The sequence below is a fragment of the Pseudorca crassidens genome, chromosome 2 (genome assembly GCF_039906515.1).
Source record: "Pseudorca crassidens isolate mPseCra1 chromosome 2, mPseCra1.hap1, whole genome shotgun sequence".
NCBI lineage: Eukaryota > Metazoa > Chordata > Mammalia > Artiodactyla > Delphinidae > Pseudorca > Pseudorca crassidens.
This window is the reverse complement of record NC_090297.1, coordinates 130,308,184-130,333,953: the sequence shown is the minus strand read 5'-3', so window position 1 is coordinate 130,333,953 and position 25,770 is coordinate 130,308,184. Positions and strand designations below refer to the sequence as shown.

Sequence of the window (25,770 nt, the reverse complement as noted above, 5' to 3'; positions counted from 1 at the left end):
GGGACCTTTCCTTATACATGTCACAGTGGCTTTAGGAAACGTATGCACCTGATCTGATCTCAGAAGTACCTCTTTAGCCGTGCAAATACCTTTGGCTGTGCCATACCCTGACCCCATGGCATCTTTAATTACATTCTTTTCCCCTCTTGTGGCCCTTTTCATTCATGGTCGCAACTATATTTTCAGTCCTCCTGAGCAGACAGAATTGCAGACCCCAAAGCAGTACTGAGGAAGGAAAGAACCCAATGCTTTGGGTGCTTACAAGGAAATAAGTGCCCAAGCAAGGGTACCATGCTCTTCCATGCTGGGAGAGAGTCTCTACAACTTCCTGGATGTTGCCTTATGGCTGGCAGTCTTCATTCACTGGCAAATGTGTACCGAGCACTCCACTGTACCGTCGCTTGCAGTCCAGTGTGGGGAAGAAATAAACAGACGATGTCATCACTGTGGGGCAGGCTCTATGATGGGTAAGCACAGAGTCCTGTGGGAACACAGAGGACTGGCTTCTACCGCAGTCCTGGAGAGTCAAGATCTTTTCCGAGGAGATGGTGCCTCAGCTAGCACCCAGGCAGGTAGAGATTGGGTAGGGCAAGAGTTTCTCCTCGAACACTCCCTATGAAAGGGTAGTTCTCAAATAATAACATGGTAAGAGGACATAGCAAGGCTAAAATATATGAGAGCTTAACCCCAGCACCTCAGAAATAGTCCCTCCCAATAACATTTATCATTTTACTCAATAACACTACTAAGCAAACCAATTGCTGGCTAATTACAAGAAAAAAGACAGTATCATAATCTATTTGACTGTGAATTTTGACAGCTAACAATGTAAGCCCTGGAATCTTGAGGTTGGAAGGGATCAAATGGGCTACTGAATCCTCTCACCACATATAAAAATCCCTTCTACAGTATCCCTGCCAGATGGTCACCCAGGCTCTGCTCAAATTGCTCCAGTAATAGAGAGCTCTCCACGGATCAAGGCAACTAGTTATTAATAGTTAGTTTTAAAAGCAGGAGCTGGAGTGTGTAGTGGCCTCCTACCCAGCTGAAGTTCAGTCTCCCAGTCTTTCCACACTCCAATAAATCCTACAGAAGGCCACCAGATTAACTTTGAAAGTGGTCAGTCCATTGTTCAAAACCTGCAGTGACTCCACCTACTGACATACAAATTCTAACCTCCTTCTAAAAGACTAGAAGAGCCCATATCAAAATGTAACATTGGTTATATTTGGTCATGAGGTTTATGGATGATATTTTGTTTTTCTCCTTCATACTTTTGAGTTTTTCCCTAGTTTTCTGTGAAACAGAGAGAGAGAGAATAAGAAAGGTAATAAAATAATTAATGTTATTTACAAAAAAGTCCTACTGTGTTTATTCATTCATGTTGTACCCAATTTAGAAATCTTTCACTCTCTTTCCCAGTCTTTAAATTCTTCTGCACCTCCTAGATTCTGGCCAACCCACCTCTATGCTTCCTTCAGTGCTCCAGCCCTTACTGCCCTTAAACCCAAAGTATAAAATTGAGCACTTTATTATAAGCAGTTTTCTACTATCTGTTAATCATCTCATGAGATGTGGTAGGTTCCACATCAGACTGTAAATTCGTTAAGGACCATATCATAGTGCCTACCTAGCACGAGGCAGAGGCTATTATAGATTCTGCATGAATATTTGCTAGTGGATAGATGGATGGATGAAATTCCACTGGGTGTATTTATTAGCTCAGTTGGTTAGAGCACAGTTCAAATGATCAGAGCACAGCTCTAATAAGTTTTGTATGTCATCGGATCCTATGCTTCTCAAACTAGGGTGCCCACAACCCTGGAAGAATATGGCAAAGAAAGTCAAGTGTATATGAAGCCACAAGATATTAAATAATGTCTTCCTAAAGCAAAAATGTCCTCCTTTGGGGGAATACTCTGGTGGAAAAGTACGAGAAGCACTTTTGCAGCCCATCCCTTTCCAAGTGCAGGAATTCCATCCAAGGCTGACATCCAGATACTGCTTGAGTTCATCAGTTTAGGCTTTGCTTCTAGATACTTTCAGATGCCAATAGGTCTATACCCCACCAAGAGATGTTCCTGGAAGGTATCATTCATCCTGCATAAAACAATGCAGAGATCACTGGTCTAGGAGCCAGAACACCTTGGTTCCAGCCCAGTTATGCAACTACTGTGGGCTACCAGCCTCTTCAAGCCCCAGTCTCTCATCTACTCTGCCCTCCCAACAAACGTTGGGTTAAATTAAATAATACACTTGAAATGTCTTTGTAAACTGAAATTTATGTGCAAGCTTCAGGTATTATTATTGTTGCCCTTATCATCCCAGAATCAGTGAACTTGATTGTGTCCCATGGGCACAGAGGCTGCTTCCCAAACCTGTCCTGTTGACTAAGGTGGGTAGCAGTGGAGCTCTGAATTCAGAAAGTTGTAGGTGGAAACCTGACTCTAGTGTAAGCTCCACCAGACTAGAGTCTCATTCATTTTTATATATCTCATGTTTTGCATAATATTTAGAATATATATATTTTATATATATATATATATATATACACACACACATATATGCTGAATGAATGAGTTTCTGTTTATTGGGATTTCTGCCTTCCATCATCTACCTGATCTTTGGCAAAATTAACAATTTTCCAAATCCCATTCTCCTTATCTCTTATATAAGTATAATAGTATCTCATAGTGTTAAAAATGCATAAAATATTTTTATGCATTTATTTTTATGCATAAAAATGCATAAGCTGCCTGGCACATAGGAAGCAATAAGTCAACCGCAGTTAAAACAGAGGGAGAGGGTGAGTGTATTTCTGCAACTTGGTAAATGAAGGCTAAACTGTTATTTTATGGTTTGGTCAGCCCTTCCTTTTACCTGTTATGAAAGCGCCAGCCTAGGGAAAGGAAGGTTGCTTGCAGCAAGGATGATGTTCTGAGTCACTGAACTAGTTAAGGAAGCAAATTTCAAAGGCACAGTTACTTTGTGGGCCCTCAGGGCAAAAGGAATAAACAATTCCAGTCTTCACAAAAACTTCTTCCAGAATGAATATGCCTGGGCAGGGCAAGCTGGGGTTTTCCAGAGGTCTCTCTGACAAAGTGACAAGAAATGTTTTACCTAGGCCATGGCAATGCCATATGAAACCCACACGATGGGCTCACTCAATAAATTGATCAGTAAACCGAGACCAGGAGACAAGGGGAGCCAAAAAGAGAGGCGAAATGAGAGTTCTGTGGAGCCCTCCTCCCACCCTGAGACCCCTGCCAGAAAAATGGAATACTGAGGCCCTTTGTTTACATGTGCGCTAAGCCAGTGATGAACCCCAACAAAGAGCGCTCCGTCGTGCAGTGCTGCCAGTTCCAGAGACAGTGCTGGAAAAAGAGCTTTCGAGACACAGCCCCAGGAGGCTGGGAGGCAGAAACGCAAAATGAGAACTGAGCCCCTTCATGCCCCAGAGGTAGAAACAAAGGGCCTTCCGAGCTATCACCACCCCTCACCAGCCCCACTGCTGGAAGGGGTGCTCCATCTCTAGAACTTACAGGAGCGCTCAAGAAAGCATAAAGCACGTGGAGCAGAGGGGCACAGGTGTGTGGGGAGACATGGTGACTATCAGAGGAGACATTGAAGAGTTTCCTGAACTTCCCCCAATGTCAAGATTTGGAGCTACAGTTGTAAAAGTAATATTTCCCTGGCATCTTGGATGCAGCATTGAAGACATTTTGGATGCTGCATGGAAAAGAGCTCCCAAGAAAAGTATATTGTCACTGCTCTTTTTAGAGGAGCTTTCATAATTAGAGTAATTTATGTCAGAATTAGACAGTTTAGGGAACAGAGATTTAATTGCAAGAGATAAATATAATAACTGGTATGAAAACAGGCTCTCAAAATCTGTTTAGAAATCCAAAGCCAAAATGAAAAAGCAATGCATTTGAAAAGGGCTGTAAGGGGTGGGCAGGAGTGAGGGGTGGGTGGAGGCGGGGAGAGGAAATGCTTTCTCAGAATAGTTATAATTTAGCTGGAAAACTCACTGTTTTTTGGATAACCTGCTAAAACTGAACACGAATGAGACTAAAAATAAAAGATAGCATCTGCAGAAAATACTTGGCTAAGGTAAAAAGAACAAGGTTTTGCTACCTTCATGAGGCAAAGGCCATGGAGACTGTAGAATTAGGGATGCCCACTGGCTCAAAACCAGGCCAGGGCTCTTGTCCACAAAGACCCCATGTGCACGTGGTGAAAGGGCCCGTCGGGCCACACTGACTCCCGACCACGTGGAGTCCATCTCAACTTCCTGCAGCACTCCTTTACGGCTCTGCCATTCACCCGTCTGTCCAGACCCCTCTGGAATCCATTTATGTTGCCAGCTTGTGCCGCCTCCGGGAAATAAGCCATCCCATAAATTCACTACCTGCTGCGCAGTGTAGTATTTCCACTGACTTCTCCTGAACTTGCCTCCCTCGTGGTTCCGCAGTGCTGCTGCGTTTCAGGATCTGGTGCACAAGTCTGTGCTCATCTCATCCACACCATTTATAAGCTGACCATTTCCTCCTAACAGCCTGCATCTTGTCAACAGCTCTTCTCACTTCCAGTGGGTGCCTTAAGGATCCAGGCTGCTGTTCAGGTACTTTCTGAAGTACCCGTGTACACTTTTAGACCCTCGCCCAAGTGTTGCAGCCAAGAACATACCACCGGTTAAGGTGAGAGTAAGATAATGTTCTCAATTTAATATTTTCCCTCCCTGAAGAATAGGCCCATTTGGGCGCAGCACTGTCCTGGTGCACACACATTATATTCGACATGGCTTCTGGACTCAGAGCATTTGCAAACTGATGGGACAGTGTCTTCAGGCAGCACAAGGCCAATAGTGAAAGTTAACCTGTCTGATACGGGGCACTTTCAAGAAAGAAAAGCTAGTGTGGCAGTCCTGGCCTTCATAGCAGGCTAAGGTTCTATGCTAAATACCCCCTTGATTTTCACAACCCTCTGAGAGGCAAGCAACACCTTTTGTCCCCAATATATTGATGTGAAACCAGAGCTCAGCAGGTGCTAGAGTTAGTAGGGGGAAGTCACTCAAATCTCCAGTCTCAGTTCACAAACATGCTTATTTCGGCTTCTTTTTTTTTCTTAATTAGATGTTAATGCTCTGTTTCACTCCATTTAGAGCCCACTAACCTCTTGACCACTCTCAAATATCTCTACTAAAAATATGAAAAATAATGAGGATTAAGCAAAATGTAACAGCGCCATGGTGGCCTGGGGCCATGCATGAGGTCATCAGACTTGGGATTATCACTGCCTAGAGAATAAAATAGTAGGTGGATGCTCTAACATGCTTTTTTGTAAGGGATGGGATGCGTCATCCGCCCCGAGTGAGAACATCCTGGCCAGTCGCCCACTCCTGTACTTCTACCATAATTGCATCTTCCTAGCAATGCCAGTTCCTCAACAGACTTGGCAGCCTTGGCAAACCAATGTGAGCGAATCCGCCATCTTGCCCACTGCCTTCTCTGCCACAGAAGCTGTTGGCCTTCCTCACTTACTGAGGCATCACAGAGACACCACCTCATGGAGAGGCCCGAGATTTTCTTCCCACCATCGACAGGCATGTCCATCAAGCCCTAAGCTCAAATCAACTGCCTCAGTTTCTCTTGTTTAATTTCTTCCCATTCTCTCTGAAAAGCAACCCTAAAAATTGTCATGTAGGCCAGAGCCAATCTGTAATGTTGCTCTAGATTTCCAGGAAGGCATCTTCTGTAGCCCTTCCTCAATAGGCCTCATTCCAGGCCTGAACATGACCCTTGCTCCAATGTGGAATTCCTTAACAGAAGGTGACTTCCTCCTCTACTTGATGATATAGTAGTAAAAGGATGGATTGAGGGGTTGGAAACAGACTCAAATCTGGGTTCCACCATTTATGAGTTATGTGACTGGGAGGAAGTTACTTAGCTACTCTGAACCTCAGTCTCCTCATCTGTAAAACGAGGATGATACTACGTCTCATAGCTGTGTTGTGAAAGGCTGAATGATACGTTATGGGCAAAGCTCCTGGCACAGTGTCAAGTGTCCTTAGCATGAAAGGAAATCTCCACTCCCAAATCCTCAGGCCAGCATTCAAGGCCTCACTTTGCCCCCTGCCCCTACCCCATCCCTTGCTCAGGGCTCTGTTAGACTCTGGCTTTAAACTCCGAGAGTGTCAGAGGAACCAACTCTATGTAGGTAGACAGTTGTAAGCTCAAAATGTGGTTACAGATTGAGCGTCTCCCATCTTGGTTAGCACATCGACTAAGGGAAGCCCCTCATCTGGACACTTCTAAGCAATCTCCTCAGCCCAATCTTCCAATCTCTGCTGGCCCTACCTGACCACCTGTTAGCCCACCTGCTTCTGGGACCCACCTTTCCCCTCTTGTTCAAATCCAGACTAAGTTTTCTCCACCTGGTTTCTGGGAAGAAGGTCTCATCTAATTTCCTTCCATTGGAGGAAAACTTCCTTTTCTCTCTTTCCTTAATCATCTTTGGCATTTCTGACTGGAGGGCTGGGTTTCTCTTTGGTCTTTCAACTCAGAGCCATTTGGTTTCTCCATCTCTAACAGAAACAGATCTCTTAGTCCTCAGTCGAAACAGTTGGCTGCACTAGTCATTTTAACACCCACACGCAGAGGCCAAAGGACACCAGCACTCAAGCACAGGAGCTGGTGGGCAAGACACGGCTCAGCACCTGGCACCTGGACACCTGGCAAAAATAGTCAAGAGGGCAGCATCTCAGGTCCACGTCATGGGAGGACCTCTGAAGAGGCCCCTAGACACTCCAGGGCCAGGTTCTGTCGTCAACCCACCCTCCCCCCACACACACAGTACCTGGGAGACACTGAGCTCCCTGCCATGGGTAATCAGAAGCTTTGTGTCTGGAGTCCTCCATCCCACACTGGTGCAGCTCTTTCATTTCCTAGCTTTCCAGGTGCTGGACTCCAGACCCACCAGCTCTGAATAAAAAGTGGATAGAGGGCAACTGAGGATGAGAGGGGAAGCACCTTTGAGAACTTTGTGAAGGCAGTTTTCCCCTCCATCTCTGCTTCTGACAGCTCCTGCTGGAGCACACCGTTTCTTATTGCCTTTGGTAAGCAGTGCAGAGACTTTTCCAAGGTGTTGCGTGCACCCCACCAAACACACCGTGCTGACCAGGGGAGCCCATCACGTCCTTTGTCCAGATAAGGCACTGGAGCCTTCACCCAATCTGCCCCATGGCCTCCCTCTCCAACACCTCCCACCCCCTTTCCAAGAAGGCTGCTCCATTAGGAAGGGCTGGGCTATTTTCACTTAAGCCCACTTTTCCCCGAATTAGGTCTCAGATCCCTGGGAACTTTGGTGCCTCCGTGAAAGCGACTGGGACTGGTTCCGCAGGCTCCTGAGCAGCTGTGTCCTGCAGGAGGCGTGTTCCGGGACCGACAGGGCACCGACACTTAAGGGCGGGGCAGGGAGGGGGTAACTGGCGGGAAGTCGGGGTGGGAGGGAGGGCGAGTCTGGGCCGTGTGCGCCCAAGTCCAAGGGCAGCCGTCCTCCGCGGGCCCCAGGGTGGCGAGTTTGGGCCGAGCCCAGGGAGCGGGAGAAGGAGCGAGTCTAATTCAGGAAGTCGAGCCTCTGACATCAGGGGCAGGACGGAGTTGGAGTGAAACCTCAAAAATGCGAGGCGTCGGCCAGCGGGAGGGCAGGGAACACAGAGGGCGCCTTTCTCAAAGCCGGAGGCAGGTACGCGCAGCGCAGGGCGGCCCCCGCTGACCCTCCACCTGGGCCTGGCCCGCGCGGGACCCGCAGGGGCTTCCAGCGAGACACCAGGACCTCGTCCCTGCGCCCGATCGCTGGTGCACGGGCAGCACCCGGTGGACCCCCGAGCGACCACGCCTGCAGGAATCCCTCCAGTGGACTCAAGGGTGAGTCTCAAGATTTTTTGTGGTTGTTGTGTGTGTGTGTTTTAAAACACTTTTTGAGCGGCCCTCCGTTTGCAAGGGGGCTTCCCACTCCCTCCTTTCTTCAGAAGATTGAGACTAGCCCCCTAGATAAGTGAAATTTAAGGATTGTTTCCAAACAGCCTCTTGCCCCTTCGCAACTTCACTTGCAGCGTCCCCCTGCTTTGCGAGGATTCCTGGCAGCCTTACTTCTGCTTCTGGGCTGAGTCCACATGGGTTCCTAGTGGGGTTTGGGGTGGAGTTCTCCGACTCCCGTTGACAACAGCTGCCGGCAGGAGCGGCTTGAAAGGGACAGAGGGACATTCAGTTTGCTAACAAAAAAAGTCAAGACCTGAGACCCTCCAAAAATCACCCCAGGCTCAGAGGTTTCTAAATTATCCTAGGTGAAGCCAAATTTTCAAGGGGTCTAAGAAACTGGCCACCGCGAAAATATGGCCTGGAGCCAGGGCTGGAATGGGAACCTGTCTGCTCTTCCCCGAGCCTCTGGGGGGATCTGCCTTGACACAGACCGCTTGCTAACTTCTTTACCTCTCTCAACAGTCCCACACCCAGTCCCTCACCCTGCCCATGAACGTAAAATGGAGGACACAGTGAGTTTCCCTAGTATTTTAAAGAGTTTCACAGGAATACATTATAGTAGAGTTAAACTATCGACATTAGCTAGTGGGAACACCAGCCCTGCCTAACCGAAAGGGAAACTGAAGCAGACAGGCACTGCCCTAATTTCTTAGGGAACAGTGGCAGCCCACATGCTAGCTGCCTTGCAGGACTGCTCCACAGAATCTGCTGAATGAGGAAGGGTGGTACACTTGAGCATCTGAGAAGCACTTTCCTTCCAAAGCCGTTGCCTTTCATTCACTCAGCTGAAGGTCATAAGAACCTGCACCTAATCTGAAGGGACCCTCATTCTGAAGTCCTGTTGGATAACGGGAGAGCCTTGAGTTACAAGGAACAGGACTGGAAGACAGCACTGACGCTAGGTTGTTCCTAACCTCTGTACAAATGGTTTGCAAGTTCCGCCTAGAGAATTCAGCAAGGATGTCACCATCAACCTCCTGGTCTGATGTGTCTACCTTTCGCCTGTGCTGGGCTGGGGAGGCAGCTGTATTAAAAAAATCTGATCAAGTCCTTCACTTCATCTGAAATTCTGGCTCCCCATCCCCACCCCAGATACAATTTTAGGAAAGAAATGTATTGCAAAACAAATGTTTCTCCAGCCTTCAAACTTTGTTAATATTTAGCCTGTGGAATAAAGAAAGGATCTTTTCTGTCCTCTTCCCTGAAGACTAACCCCAAGAGAGTAATGAACACTCGACAAGCACAGTCACTGATTTCATCAAACAGGGACGTACCTCCATCCCATCCATTCATTCAACAGTTACTGCACCCACTGTGTGCCAGGCAGTATGCCGGGACCCTGGAGTCCAATTATCATGATACAGTTTCTGCATTTGAGGACATGAAATCTGGTAAATGAGACAGAGGAACAAACTACAGCTCAGAATAATACACATCATCATAGCAATAGCTATGGGACACCAAAACAATCCAAAGGAGGGAGTGAATAAATCCCCCAGGAATTATCTGCAGAAATGACGGAGGAGCAGGTTTTGAAAATGATTAGGCATTCCCAGGAAAAGGGTATTCCAGACAGAGGAAAGAGTATCTGCAAATTCAATGGCAGGTTGGGGGAATTGCAAGTAATGGGGATTACACTACTGTACAAAGAATGGTGAGCTCTTTCCTGTAGCAGTGGGAAGTCATTTTTTCAACAGGGAAACAGTATGGTCAGATTTGTGTTTGGAGAGAGAACTGATGGCCAGATGGAGGCGGACTTGGAGAGATGAGAACAGAGATAAGGAAGACCTCAACTAAGATCATGGCAGAGGGAACTGAGAAAAGGGCATGGACTTTAGTGGTGTTTAGGAAGTAGAGTCAAAGGTACCTGGTGACCAAGTGAACGTGGCAAAGGAGGAATGAGTGGAACAGAGGATTATAAGGTGTTGAGCTGGGGATGGGGAGATGCACCGTGATGCTTGTAATGGAAACCACATGAACTAGGGGAGGCGTGGACTTGGGAAGCAGATTTTTGAAGAAAACGATGAACATGTTAGACACATTTAAGTTGGATGTACTCAGGGGATGTCCAGGTGGAGATATATGGGAGTCAGCGGGCACACAAGTCTGGAGCCCAAGGAGAGGCAGAGGCTGCTCCAATGTAACTATCTCAGATGCTGTACAGAAAAGCAGTGTCGAAGGAAGCTAAAGAGGCCTGATTACACTGTCAGTGAGACCATTTGACCCTGAAGAGTCTTGGATTTGTCAGTAATGGCCTACAGGTATTATTTTCATACCACACAGTGACTTCCAGATGACTCTCTCTAGACTCCCAAGGTTTTCCCCAGATGCCTTGCACGGTGATACCTAAAGTGTTGGCGAGAACCCTAAAATGGCACACAGGTGGTACAGATGCATTTAACCGAACAAGTAAATCCCCAAGAATCACTCCCCCGTGTGAGACATGAATACTTTAGTTGAATTGTAAAATCTGCAGAGACACCTCCGGAACTCATACCCCAAATCTAGTCATGGCACCTGTGTGGGAGAGTCCTACCTTCATTAAAAGAAGAAGGACAACTTTCTCAGACTAATTCTAAACCGCTATAGAGTGGTCCTTTAGGGCTGGCTGCCAATGCCCAGATCAGGATCTTATGTGTCCTGGTGTGGAAGAAAAAAAACCTTGAACTTGGAACTAGACAGACATGGGTTCAATTCTTGCCTTGACCACTTACTAGCTGCCCTTGAACAAGTCTTTGAATCTTTCAGCTTCATTTCCCTTATATTTAAAATGGAGATAATTATATCTCACCAGGGCAATAGTCAGAATCAGAATCAAATTGAAAAAGAAAGTACATTTAATGTGCTACATAAATTGTAAGGCTCTATAAAAATGTAAGGGGTTTTTACTAGTAGTACTAGTCTTTCCTCTTGAAGTTACCAAATCAGATGGACTGTGTAGGTACAGGATCTGGGCAGCGTCTTAGGCCCAGACTTGCAGCTTTTTAAATGCATGAAATATTTTAAGGCAGTAATTATAAAAGTCTCCTTCCATCAGAGCAATGACATGCATCTATTCTGGCCACTTCTCTTTTAACTCCTTACCTAATGTGGTCAGAGACCAAAGAAGCAAATGCTCTCCTAAAGCGTATGCAGGTTGCATGGTGCACAAGGGCTCATGGGGCTGAAAGCAGTCAAGATTCCACTTGCTAAGCCACAGACCCACCCCCTTTGCAGCCAAGTCCACCCAGAGGGGACACTTTTTTCCTAATCCTCACCAATGTGCTAGTTGAACCAGTAGTGGCCCTGAATCTGAGCATCTTTTGATGGCTTAGATATCTCTGTGTCTTCTCCCAGCCAGAGAAGCCTGACATATTCCAACCCAGGGAAGCTCAAGTTTTACGCCAACATCCAAACTTTCAAGTAAACAGACTCCCTGTAGGGGCTGGTTGTTGAATGAAGAAAAGGAAATAACCACAGACACAGAGACTTCAGATGGAAAGATACTTTAGAGATGAGCCAGCCCCTCTCCCTCTCACTCCACAGATGAGCAAACCAAGGTTCAGGGAGGGAAGTGTGTGCCCGGGTCAACAGCTGGTTAATGGAGGGACCAGAATCCAAGTTCAGGAATAGCGAACACTCTCTGGACTGTCTATCACCTGGACCTTCTGTGCCTCACACACAGGGACACACGCAGGCGCTCAAGTGCTGGCAGAGAGGAAAAGCGAGAAGATTCCACTTGAAGGCTGAATCTTCCCTGAGTGGTCTCTGGGGATAACCCAGAGCAGACCTTCAGGAGATGTGGGCAGATCTCCCCCTTTAAAACAATCTCCAGGGCTTGCCTGGTGGCGCAGTGGTTGAGAGTCCGCCTGCCGATGTAGGGGACACGGGTTCGTGCCCCGGTCCGGCCCGCATACCGCAAAAAAAAAAAAAAAAAAAAAAAAAACAATCTCCATACCACTGCCATCCCTTCTGTTTCCTCGATGTCAATCCTTAAACTGTTCTCAAGAATTCCCAGAGATCCCTCAAGAAGGAAAACAGCATTGGGTGCCTTAATGAACTAAAGCCTGTTTAGGGTTTCATGCAACTTATCATGAAGACTGTTTCCAGACCAGTGGGTGGGTCAGCAGTACACATCAAATATGACATTCAACTGACCATTCGATAAGAAAGGCTCTAAGCGAATCATAGGAGCTCGTGAGACTTATCACAGGCACAGTAAGCGATAAAACCGTGACAGATAGACTTGCCCTCTCCAAGCAGCAAAAGGAAAATCTACAGCAAATTTTTGGATGGGCAATCCCCAGGGCCATCGACCAGCTCAGGTTTCTGACATTTCTCCCACATCAGCCCGGGCCATCTGAACAGAGCACCACCTGGGGACGTCGTGGCCCCTTAGTGGAGACCGGGCAAGGGTAGCCGAGTTCCAAAATGAACTTCACACAAACACAAGATTCCTTTCTTAGGGCAGCTCCCAAGGGGCTTATGGCAGTGTCCGAACCAAATCCTGGCCCTGGGAAGAGACCTCCTCCCACGTCTGTAAGCAAACTGCTCCATGGAATTTGTTGCTAAGAAATGAAGGAAAACCGAATCATAGCCGTGTTTCTTGGTCAAAATTGAAGATTGTGTTTGTAAGTCATTGCAGACTTGCCCTTGCTCTTAACTGTCTATAACTCCTTCCTGTTAGGTTGTTTTTCAGTAGACTTTTATTCTCCGCAGATACAATCCTAATTTCAAGCCGGACAGGCTTAAGGAAAGCCCATCAGCAATTTCTTTTCATTTTCCAGGCAAGTCATAAGAGAAAACTGGCAGAAGAGAAGGGGGAAAAAAATGTAATAGCAATAAGGATAGTTGTATATTATAGTTCTTTTAGTCTTCAAATTGTCCTGAGAAGGAAAAGCTGGGGGTACACAGGTTTAGAGATGTGTATGGAGGCTGGGGGTTGGGGATGGAGAAAGAGGCAGGGGAAACTGGGACATTCAATTAGCTTTACTCTTAATGGGAACAGAATGGCACACGGTGCACATGCTGGGTCTTAACCTAAATGACGTGTGACTGCGGCCACCTTAAATAAGAGAAGAGAAAAGCTGCGTGCGAGTCCGGAGCCTGCTTTTCCCACCCCAACCTGAGGAAGATCCTGAGGCTGTGCCCTTTCTACGCTTATAATCTTAGGTTCCTATGCAGCTCCACCAATGGGACAAGGTGCCGGCTTTCAAAAGCCCTTCTGCTGTAAAAGTCCCACCGTAGCCTGACGTTCCAGAAAGCCACTCAGGCACACGAGCCCGAAATCACCCAGGAACTAACGCTGGGGTCAAAGTGACCTTCCCAGTGATCAGGGACCGGGAGCAAACAAATGTCCATCCAACTTTTCTTACTCCCATGAATCTGTAGTGTGCACACTAGGCTCTCCGTAGCTATTTGCTGAATAGTGGTGCTAAGAATTTGAGGCACACAAAAATGACAGCCACTGCTGCCTCCCAGCCACCCACCGGGTTGCTTTACGAGCACATCACAGTGGTTTACTCAACATCATGCTGGGGAGAAGCGGCAAGGCTGGAAGAGAACACACCACTCTCAGGGCCAGCCCTGCAGACCTACCCCATCTGTCAAACTCCTTTCTTGTAAGTGACTGGTGGCTCCCACCTTCCCCTCCCTCACTCCGCCTTCCGTTCCTGACCTGAAACATCCCCCTGCTCCTGCCCAAGGCCCACAGTCGGCTGAATAGCAGTGGCCAGTGCAACCTGGCCATGGCCTAGATTAAAACCTCCAGACTCATTACGTGGGTGACCCACCCCATCCCATAATGAGACCTCCCCTGGGAGAGGGGAGCACATTGGCACAGCACACCACCCAGACATGACCTGCTTGCTCAGAGCTCTCCTGGTTTCCAAATTAGAAACTCAGACCCTGCCCTGTGGGATATTTGGCCCGAAGCCTTCTCTGGTTCAGGAAAACAGCAATGATGCGCCGGGTGCCTCAGGGCGCTTGCTGATTTCCAACTACTGTGTTCTTTGTAGTTTTGCACCAAGACATTATTGACCCCTCTGAGGAAAGAGCTGATTTTTACCGTGTTTTCAATGGATGGACGGCACAGGTTTCCACGGCTGGATGTGGAAAGAATATCTCATTTCCAGACAGAGATACTACATTTCCCCCTCCCTGTCTGGGACAAGAGGAAGGGATACAGTCACAGAGCCTGTGACACACAGGGAAGAAGGTCTGATGCTCCTGACTGACATTTTCCAGGAATAAGTCTTCAGTGGTTTAAAAAATATTATTCCTTCAATAAGGAATACTTCAACCACTGAGGTATGTGGTCATTTGACATTTGGTATTGGAGTGAATGAATAAATACACACTAAAAAGATAATCAGTGATGTTATACTTCTCAAACCATTAATAATGGAAACTACACCATTCTTTTCCATTTAACCATCAATCAGCTTTCAAGAAATTTTGTGTTATCTCCTCCCACTTTTTTTATTGAGGTGAAATTCACATTACATAAAATTAACCATTTTACTGTGAAAAATTCAGTGGCATCTAGTACATTCATGATGCTGTAGAACCACCACCTCTATCTACTTCCAAAATACTTTCATCGTTGCAAAATAAACCCCCACGCCCAGTAAGCAGTTACCTCCTATTGCTCCCTCTTCCCAGCCCGTGGCAACTACCAATCTGCATTTATGGATTTATCTATTCTGATATTTCTTATAAATGGAACCATACAATGTATGCCCTTTTGTGTCTGGCTTCTTTCATTTAGCATAATGTTTTCAAGGTTCATTCATGTTTTAGCATTTATTGGTGCTTTGTGCTTTTTCATGGCTGAATAATATTCCATCGTGTGTATGTACCACCATTTGTTTACCTATTCATCTGTTGACAGACACTTGGGTTGTTTCTACCTTTTGGCTATTGTGAATAGTGCTGCTGTGAACATGCAGGTACAAGGGTTTATCTGAGTACCTATTTTCAATTGTTTTGGGTAGATACCCAGCAGTGGAATTGCTGGATCATAGGGTAACTCTATGTTTAACTTTTTGAGGAACGACCAAACTGTTTTCTCTTCTCCCACATTTTAATCAACATATTTATAAATTCACTTTCCTTTCTTGAGGATAAAGTGCATAGTAAGTGGCATGCTTTCCCACGCCTGGTCCCTTATTTCTTGCCTTTAATCTTATGCTTTAAGGAAAGATATTAAACCTGGCTTCTTGTGGTCCTAGAGATGCAGAGTTATTTGGATGCTTGAGATAGATAATATTTGGGTAAACTATAAATCCTTCTTGGTGTAGCTGAGTAGTAAGCAACAGGTAACACCAGCAACATTTATGGAGGACCTTATGTGTGCCGGGCACTGCATTAAGAAAGTCACATACTTCTCACTTAACCCTCATGACAGTTCAACTACGATACCTATTTTACAGAAGAGGAAAACTAAGGTTTCTACCAAGAGCAAAGTTCTCTTCCTCTGGCTCCAGAGTATTATCTGTAAGCCTCTCCTACAAAGAAATTCTGCAGCTGCCACCAATGATGAATCAGAAGCTGTTCAATATCTTGGGAGCTTACAGTCTACTTTGGTGGATGGATAAAGAGGCAATTATAATACAGTGTCATCAATGTTATGATAGGTGTCACAACAGGGAGGAAGTGCACTTAGCCCGGCTCTAGGTGACAGACTTAACAGAGGAGACAAAAATCTAAGTCAAAGTTGTTATTTCATTTATAAATAAATGAGCCTTTGTGCCCCTTGGTAAGGCTTGACCCGCCCCCATCCTCCCTTTGGCAACACCACCTCATCATTCCCAGAGCCCAGCGTCTGGCACACAGTAGCTGCTCATTAAACACAGGTTAATGTGCTTCTGCCGATGGAACTTCCAGCCCCTGTCACACTGTTACGGAACTCCAATGCCTGGAACTCAACTCATACGCTTTCTCAAAAAAGCTGTGGCCCAGGCACGAGGGGAAGGAAATTAGAAAAAGCCTAGAAGGGCTTCTGTTGTTCTCTCTACATCTGAACATGCTTGCGTACACGAGAAGACAAGAGAAGAGGGGGAAGAAGGGTGGGGAGACGGGGGGGACTGTGAAGACATCTCCCCACACCCAGGTGAGGAGTCTGCAGAGGTGCCTGGGATCCTGAAGCAGAACTGGAATGAACTGCTAAACCACTTTACCAAACTGTACGTTCTCCATTTCCTCTCAAGGTTGTGTTGTTACTTCAAGACTCCTAGCTCATGGCTATCCGGTATCTGGGGCAATTCACCTCACCAGCAGGGATAAGAATCAGTAGCCTCAGAGAAAGGTCTAGACTCTCCCCAGTTGCTAATCCTCACTCCTCTTTCTCAGGGGTCTTCAGTGAGACTGGTTCACGTTCAGCACCTCTCTACAAAAGGAGAACTGTAAAAACTCTTAGGAGCCCTGCTGGCCTTGCTTTAGAAGGCAGGAGCTGTCCCAGCGTGGCTCTGGCTGCATTTTATTCATACACATTTCTTAAATGTCTTTGTGTGTGCCAGACACTATACTGGAGGCCGTGGGGAATTTAAAAAACAAAGACAGGCACAGATCCCACCTGCAGGGGCCTACTGCCTATGCCTAGGAACCTGCCAGCCCTTAGCCGTAGTCCTGCCCCCTCATCCAGAGGTGGAAGAAACAGCCTCCCCCCTGGGATTAGAGTCTGTCCTGGGATCTCTGCTTGCTGGTGCCACCCTCTCTTCACCCACCACCCAGGCTCTGTGTGGTGTGACTCTCAGCATCCCTGACACCTGCTTCATCCCTGCTCAGCCAGCTCCCCAGGCTCTGAGCAACTTACCTAAGCCATAAGCTGCTGCTTTGGGTTCCTACCCCAACTGTGAAAGCAAGGCCTTCTTGTTCTGCACAGGCCCCAGTCCTGGTCCCCATTCACCGCTGTAACCCTACCCTGTTAGAGCACCCGTGACCTGGTCCTGCAGAGGCCAATGCAAAGCTTGTGGAGATATGAGGGCTCAGTCTCCCAGGAATGAAAATGTGGGCACCCCGGCCTGCAGGAGGTAATATACAGCCTCACAAAGGCACTCTCAACTCTGGGTCTTTTCCATCCCATAACCATTCAGTCAGTTCACTAATCAAATGGACAAGCATTTATTGAGCATCTACTATGTGCCAACAATGAACTAGGCATGGGGGATTCCTAGAGGAAAAAACTCTCAAACAGTCTATAGTCAAGTGGGAAAGCAGACATGAACAGCATCTTACCATAAGAATACAATAGTAAGACAGCACAAGTATCCAACAGTATCTTTCACCCGTTGCCAAGGAGGTAATGTAGGAGAGAGGGACAGAAATGTTCAACCATGATGATCTCTATGTAACCCATGATTGCAGAAAAAGCCCCAGGCCACTAAATTTTCCTTTCTCTTACCCTATCTGGTGGGGGCAGTACAGTACACAGGTCAATCTCTGCTGCAGTTCTATAGGCCAGAGCATTCCTCACTGGCTCTGCCTGAGATAACCAAAGCGTCTTGCCATGCTACACACAGCAGTCGTCAATCACTGTGGTCCCTTCTGCATCCTTGAGCTCCCCACCGCTGGATCATAGCAGGGCTCACGAGCTCAACACCCACGAGGCCTGACAGATAAAGCTAACATTTATGGAACACTTACTCTGTGCCATGTGCTGCTTTAACGACATGATACAGATGATTTAACTCATCTGATTTCCATAACAATTCAATGACAGAATCTCTTCTGATTCTTCTTTTATATTTGAGGAAACTGAGGCACAGAGGGGTAAAGGGACTTTCCAAGGTCAGACAGCTAGTGAATGCGGGAGGGGCAACCTTTGACCCAAGCTGATCCGCCCGAAAGAGTAACACAGGCGGTGCGGGAATAAGGGCAGGACCAGCTGTGCTGGAAGCTGTGGTTCAAACAACCTCTCTTCACTGGTCACATCTAACTCAGGGGCTTCCAGCTTGCAACCTGTGGTCTAGGTTTGCCCTTCTTGCACAAAAATCTCATTTGATTTCTACCAACCTTGGGCTAAATGTTACCAGTATTATTACATGGGTAGGCTAAGTGTGTGTGTGTATGTATGTATGAGAGAGAGATCCCTTTGAACTTGTGCCAACTGGAACCGGCTTTGGTTACCTTTGTAGCCCCAGATTTGAATTCAGGATTATCACCAAATTTAAGAACATACAAAGGAATAAAGCATGTTTGGAGTTGAGAGGGAAGGAGGCAGAAAACTCACTATCCACTCAAATTTTCTTACACAATAATCTGCTTGGTTAAACATGGTTAAACATGAAAAACATCCCCTGAAGGTCCTTGGCCCAGCGTATCATCAGTTACGCCCTGCCCTGTCCCTGAACATTCAAGTCATAATAAGTAAGAAGGTAAGGAGGGAGAGAAGGTCTCCCAGTAGCAGCCCTTCTCCTCAGGCGACTGGAATGCCATGGATTAGAGCAGTTGGCTGGGAGAGGGCCAAGCAGGAGTGAGCTGCTTGTTGCCATGGTAACAATGGGAGATTCGAAGTCCCCAGATCTTGGCCCGGTGCCTAGGCCACTTTGATTGGATTCCTTCTCTGAGCCAGCTGTGCTTCCTTGAGCAGTCTGGAATCTCTTCATTCTCATCCTCACTGCATTTGATCGTTCCATTCTCCCTGCAGGTGCCAAGTCAAATCACAGCCTCCTTGAAGCCTTGCCTAGATTCCTCCATGGAATTAACAGCTTCCTCTGTGCTGCTCCCATAACCATTTGTTGGCATAAGTGTCCCCTGGGACACTTAACTAGTCATGCTTCATAGTTCCCCTGTGCTCATCCATTTCCCAAACAAAAAATAAATTCCTTGACTTCACAGTCTACATCTTTAGTTCAGTGTGGAATCCCTTACCCAGGTAGTTGGCAGGTTTCTACATCTTGTTAGGCAGCATTAGCTGGGAGAGCCCTAGAAAAGAGAGAAGTTCCTTGCGCACATAGTAGGTTCTCAACTAATGTGCACTGAATTGAACTGTGCGCTGCTGTGCTGCAGAGAGGGGAGAGGGCGGTTCCTGGCCTCCTTGGACTCAATTGTGTCAACAACCCAGGTTCAGGGAAGGAAGAAAAAAGCCAGCAAAGAGTTCCTCCCTCTGGAAAATAAACAGGGAGAGCTTTTTGCAGTAATGACAGTGAGACAGTGAGATGCTGAATGCCACACACACGTTCTCTACTCAGTCGGCTTGGCATCTGAAAATTACCAGATGGAATGCTATCAATTCATGACACCAAAATATGTTAGGAACACAGCCAATTGGGGCTTTCCAAAAACGTGGCGATAACCTCACTTTCAAGTGAAATAATCATAATATTCAATATGGCACCCCGTGAGGCAAAGGTCCATATCCATTTGAGGCCAGTGATCTTTGGAAGTCAGGTCTCACTGCTGTCATCTCTGTTTCTTGGCACTGACAGCCTCACTGGAGATTCAAAGGTAGCTAGTCCCCAAAAGAGGCCTGCAGAGTGTGCTTGCAGTCTGGAATGCCCCAGAATATCTGGCATCTGAGCACACTCTGAGCCCAAGCTGAATGAATTCTCCAAACCCAGAATACTGAAATTCCAATTGGTAGATTTTTTCTTTTCCTGAGTATCTTCTATCTGGCCACAATGCTGGGTGAGAACCCAGAAACCAGGGTAGCAGAGTGGAATGAGCACTGCATATTTAGGGGTAGAACTGCCCCATCTTCCACGATCAGCTGTGAGACCTTGGGCAACTCATTTAATTTCAGTGAGCCTCAGTTTCCTCGTCTCTAAGTATGGTCATTCATTAATTCAGCAAATACTTTCCAAGAACAAAACAGGTCCCTGGATGCCCTACTGGGAATGGAAGAAAGATGATTAAATAAAATGAACCTAAAGTGGGTTGAGGGCTATGGTAATAGTAAAGGGACAGTGATGGGGCACAGGACAGGGGCTCTAAACATAATGAGGTCTCAGAAAGTTTCCCAAGGGGGATGATATTTCAGCAGAGACTAAATGCATAGAGACCAGGAGTGGGATTGGGATGGGATTGGGAGAGAGTTGGGGGTTTCAGATAAAGAAGCTTCCCTGAGGCCCTAAAGCAGGAGGGACCACAAATCTCAGGGAGTCTGAGAAATGGAAGGCTTTGTAAACTGGAGAAGTGACTGGCTGCCATTGTTTGCTCCTCTCTTGCTGCTTTTTAGGAGTGAGTGGAGTAAGGAGAGTATCACTCTGGGAAATGGGAAAACTAGGACCCAGTCTGCCCTTGGCCACTGACCAGCTTTGCAATTTTAAACAAATTTTGAACACCCATTTCTGTTCTTTAGTTTATTCATCTGTGAAATAGGGCAAGAAATCCCTTCTCTCCTCACATTACAGTGGATTTGATGAAGAAATGCTTGCAGAAGCTGTTAAAAAATTAAAACGAGTTATTAAGTGCAGGGTCTTTGCTAGGACTTTCCCCAATCATAAATAAACGCAAGCCCATTTAGACTGCAGAAGTCATTGCATCAGGGTTTTTTCCCCCCTGCCTCCCTTCCCAAGGGATCAGGAGATAAATAGCAAGTTCCTTCTGATTGGTTTGGTCATATGTCATTTCAGTTCATAATCCGATTTTGTCTAAGGGAGAAAGTATGCTATTAATAAAAGGGTTTTTTTTTTTAATTGTAATATTTGTGATTACTGAGCCTGGCTAGTTAGGGCAGACTGCCCATGAGCCCAGGGTGGGGCTTAATCCTGCTCTGGCCAAGGCATACTTCGAATTACAAGAGGGATCAGGTAAGAGAATGTAGCCTCTGAAACATTGACGTTGCTACCTGTCTTCTGCTCACCAACTTTCAGGGCTTCCCTGGGGCCCATTACTGTACAGCAAAGCTATGTTGAGCCTTCCCAGCCCCCTGAAATCTCACCAGCCTTGCTGGTACCACCTAATTTCCCACTCTTCCTCAGGAGGTTTCTTCACTGCCTTCCCAGTCTCAAACTCTGTATGTGCTGGCCTCTGGACCTCTACTCTTGCTTTCCCATCCTACCCAGCTCAGCCCAGCTTCCCTTCTCCCACCCAAATGTCCAACCCTCCATGTGATAACACCCAGCACGGCGGGGGGGGGGGGGCGGCACCCAACCTCCATCTCCTCCAGGCGGCCTCTCCCTTAAAACTTAAGCCAGGCTTCCCTGGTAGCGCAGTGGCTAAGAATCCGCCTGCCAAGCAGGGGACACAGGTTCGAGCCCTGGTCCAGGAAGATCCCACATGCCGCAGAGCAACCAAGCCCGTGTGCCACAACTACTGACCCTGTGCTCTAGAGCCCGCGAGCCACAACTACTGAGCCCACGAGCCACAACTACTGAAGCCCATGCGCCTAGAGCCCATGCTCCGCAACAAGAGAAGCCACTGCAATGAGAAGCCCGTGCACCGCAACGAAGAGTAGCCCCCGCTCGCCGCAACTAGAGAAAGCCCGTGCTCAGCAACGAAGACCCAACGCAGCCAAAAATAAATTAAAATAAATTAAAAAAACAAAAAGCTAAGCCAACACCGATCCCTCTCCTTTCTAACCGTGCATGATTTTGGCACTTCCTGATATTTACCTTAGCCTTTAATTGCTTGTATTATTTTTGAAAATTAAACTGTGAAGAGCATTATCAGTCTATAAAGAATCTCATGTATGTATTATTTGACTTCTACAACAACACTGGATGGTGAGTGGAGTCCGTGGGATTATTATCTTCCCATCTGAGATGGGGAACCTGAGGCTTGGAGATTCGGGGACCTGCACTGTCACCTGTCAGGACTTACTGTGTTCTAAGTTTCATTAAGAAACTCTCCTAGGATGGGAACCAGATCATAACCTTCTTTGTTTCCCTCAGCACCATGTTGATCACACAGCAGATAGTTATTAACTAACATTTCTTGAAGTGAAATCTATAAGCAACTACTGGAAAAATAATCGGAATGGCATATTTCATTGATGCACATCATTGCTATTAGTACTATTAGCCTCTTCGTGTATAAAGAACAGTATGCTTGCAGCATTATTTTTATTATAGTGACCCAGTAAACAACCTAAGGGAGGCTCTCACGTGTTCTATACAAATGTCCCCACCCCTGCCCCCGGGGGTCCATCAGAGGGCAGCCACTCATGCAGGCTCTGCCCCTCTGTTCACACCAAGCAGCATGGCCCCACTGCCTCCTGGCAAAGGATGGAATGTGCTCATCAGAACTTGCCTGGCAGGGTTGACATGCTGGGCTAGCCCTTGGAAATCTGGAGTCATTTGGGCACATGGAAGATGCAGGTTGCCCAGAACCGCTGCAGAGCCAGGTGCAAGAACCTCGAAGGTTGGGGTGGGGTAAGGGTGGGGTCCATCCATCCATTCTGGGTTGGAGGTAGGAAGACCTCCCAGCGTGGGAGCCAATTTTCTAAGCATTTCAGGCCACTGTGACTACCTGGCAGAACTGAGGAGTGTTGTTTGTTGCCATGTCCCTACATCCACCTGGTATAATACCCGTTATGACTCTCAGTTTCGTACAGTTCCTGACAGCCTAGGAGCACATTCCCAGGCACTGTTGCTTTGACACAAGGACCCTCCCTGCCAGGCAGGTACTCACTTCAGTTGGTTGTTGACTTTGGAAAGTACCTGCATACAGTCAGACCTTCAGAACTGTACCAAAGGACTGAGAGGAAAGCCAAGCCCCTCCCAGCCCTGCCCCTGATGCCCTTCGGTAGAGGCAAGAATGCTATCTGTCATTTTCTTGTGTCTCTTCCCAGATTTCCCCCATTTTGGAGATGAAGAAGCTGAGGCCCAAAGCAACTGAATGACCTTCCCGAGGACGCATACTGAGTAAGTCACTGGTGAGAATTTGAAATGGCTTCTCACACCACTATGAACTTCCCCTGCACTCCAGGCTATATTTTAGCCAAGAATTCAGCTCATGAAAATCTACAAGTGTGTAAACAAATAAAACCAGATAAATGTCAAAGCCAGAACTGGAGGCCTGGAGCTCCATAGGCTGTCCACTGAGAAGCAGAGCTCCCTGCCCCTCTCAGGGCACTCCAAGCCCCTTCTCTGGCTGCTCCAAGCCAACTCCCATCTCCAGGACTCTCTCCTGCCTTCCACCGAGCAGGGGCAGGACCATACATCCTGACCGTTTTGCTCTATCAAAGTGTTCCCACCCAATGTCCTATTTCTTCAAGACCCTGATACTTTGAGGGTTGGTCTGATAACAATATATGTGTGTGTGTGTGTGTGTGTGTGTGTGTGTGTGTGTACATATATACATATATATGTATGTACACACACACACACATTCTGGGATGCTAAGGAAAGATAAAACTTAAGGCTGGTACAGAGCCTGCAGGTGGTCCAGACCTGAGGCCACAGGTAGAGAGCTGGGAGACAAGATCAGAATTCCCTGGCCTTTCCCACCATCCCCCCACCTCCCAGTGGCCCCATGTGCTTTCCAGAGAGTCTTTCATAAAGCTTTGAGGCCTCCAGGCAAGAATGGAGCAGGGGTGGTAGATGGGGAGGAGTGATGGGGTGGGGCTGAGGGAAGAGCGTGTGTGTGTGTGTGTGTGTGTGTGTGTGTGTACGCGTGCGTACACTTTGCTATCTATGGGGAATTCCCCTAGCCCACAGTCTCCAGCAGTTTCTTCCATCCATACTCCCAAATCACTCATGGGCAATACCTGCAGCCTCCTTTGGGAAGGTCATTTCAGGGGTGGAGAGGAAGATAAGATATTTGGGGGCAAAGGCAGGCAAGTTGAGGGCATCAGGGATGAGGTGAAGCCAGTGGCAGTTGCAGAATTTCTCTAGAACAGGGTCTTACAGGTAACAGTCTATTTGCACAGAAGCACCTAAAGCTGCATTTGATGAGACTGAGCAAGTATCATCTGTATCAAAGAAATAGGGTACTGGGGCTTCCCTGGTGGCACAGTGGTTGAGAGTCCACCTGCTGATGCAGGGGACGCGGGTTCGTGCCCCGGTCCGGGAAGATCCCACATGCCGCGGAGTGGCTGGGCCCGTGAGCCATGGCCGCTGAGCCTGCGCGTCCGGAGCCTGTGCTCCGCGACGGGAGAGGCCACAGCAGTGAGAGGCCCGCGTACCGCAAAAAAAGAAATAGGGTACTGAGGCAAAAAGGGGGTGCTACTTGCCTGAGTGGGGGCTCGATAAATATTTTAGCACACTCATATATGTCCTCTGCATTCACCAACAGTTATTTATCAAAACTGTAAAAAAAAAACATCTACATGCAACGTTAGGGATACAGATGTAAACGCATACACACAGAAAGTGGAGGTTCATTCTCCAGCAACATCAACTCTGTGCTACGCGCCCTCTGGATGGAGCCTGTGACCCGAAGTCTCATGAACCTGAAATATTCCACACTGTGCATTCCGCAGGGGTGAGTTATGATTGGAATGAGAATATTTTTGCTCACTCCATGATTTGGCCTTTATATTTTAAGCCTTAATATAGCAGTAAGGTAGCTTTCGGCGTTTAATTGCCCTGAGCCTTTGTTAACATTAAATGAAGGGAGGAAATGGAAAGGAAAATAAAACTGTATCTGTATTGCTTTTGAGTTGCATAATTGTATATTTTTGCCACCCCATTGGTTTTCAACTATTCCAGCCCATAAACCTCTCCCCTGCCACCACTGAGGAAAATAAGTCAGTCATTCGGTTATCACTGCAAAGTTTGCCAAATTCTCAGTTCTCTTCTCTAATATTAAAGAGAATGATACACCTTTAAATTGAGTCTATTTTTTAATTACCACCTGTGGGAGGCCCTGAATCACACAAGTGCTTGGTCATCTTCTTGCTTTTTTAAAAAACACACCTTCCTTCTAAGCAGATATGACATTGGAAGACTTAAACATCAATTATTGGAGTCAGCCACGAACTGTCCCCTTTATTTGGGGACCAGAGAAGGCACCATCCCTCCCCAACTGCTTCTAACTCGAAGATGACCTCAGAGCCTCAACTCACACTTTCCAAAAGTAAAACTTGCCTCAGTGCTTTACCACACCTATGAAAATTGGCTCCAAAATCTTTTACCAAATAGTTTCGAAGAGTGAAAATAAGAACAGTATAACCCAGGTATGTCGCTGTAACCATGACTACAGGTTTTATTAGCACTAATACCAGGATGTGGTCAGACTGGATATATACAGACGGCAAACACAAGCCTGAGTGGTGTCAGAGTGTGTGCCTGCAAACTTTCCAAATTGAAAATGTAGCCCTTAATGACTATGATTCATAAAGGACCTGGGGCGGGTGGAGGTGGGGATGGTGGCAGTGGGTCAGAGGAGAAGGTTTAGGGCAGAGGGCTGCATCGGTAAGAGAAGTCAGCGTTCTAATTTTAGCTGTAATTCAGCTTTAACACGATCCTCTAATATGCCACTGCTTGCATTTAGATTGCAATTTTCCCTTCTCGATGTTTTCTCACAGGTCTTGTCTGTTCTTCACAACAATCTTGAGAGATAACTGAGATGGCTAATAGCCTCACTTCTCAAATGAGAAAAGGGCTCAGGAAGCTTAACTGATTTGCCCAAGGTCAGAGGCTTGGAGGACAACTGAACCGGGACTAGAACTGGGTCCTCTTAATATTCTTTCCACGGCACCCCTCTGCCAGCCTTTTGTATTCTGCTTGGGACATTATGATATGCATTAATTCCTCTTGCAAACATCCCTCATCCTTATTATTTATCTAATTAGCCAGAGACCAGGATCAATCCATTAAACCGGAGGTGACAACTGGAAAGTAAGGCTTGCCTTTTGTCTTTT

The 25,770-nt window shown here is 46.9% G+C and overlaps 1 protein-coding gene and 1 long non-coding RNA gene across 2 annotated transcripts in view; one reads left to right on the top strand and one right to left on the bottom strand.

Annotated features, from left to right (window-relative positions):
- Positions 1 to 25,770, bottom strand: part of LOC137219726 (uncharacterized) — a 295,061-nt gene that overhangs the window by 246,464 nt on the left and 22,827 nt on the right. The window lies entirely within an intron of this gene.
- Positions 7,519 to 25,770, top strand: part of KIAA0040 (KIAA0040 ortholog) — a 32,935-nt gene continuing 14,683 nt past the window's right edge. Inside the window, exons 1-2 of the mRNA XM_067728716.1 lie at positions 7,519 to 7,928; positions 22,756 to 22,828. The gene's annotated coding sequence lies outside the window, so the exon portion shown is untranslated. The remainder of the gene's footprint in view (positions 7,929 to 22,755; positions 22,829 to 25,770) is intronic.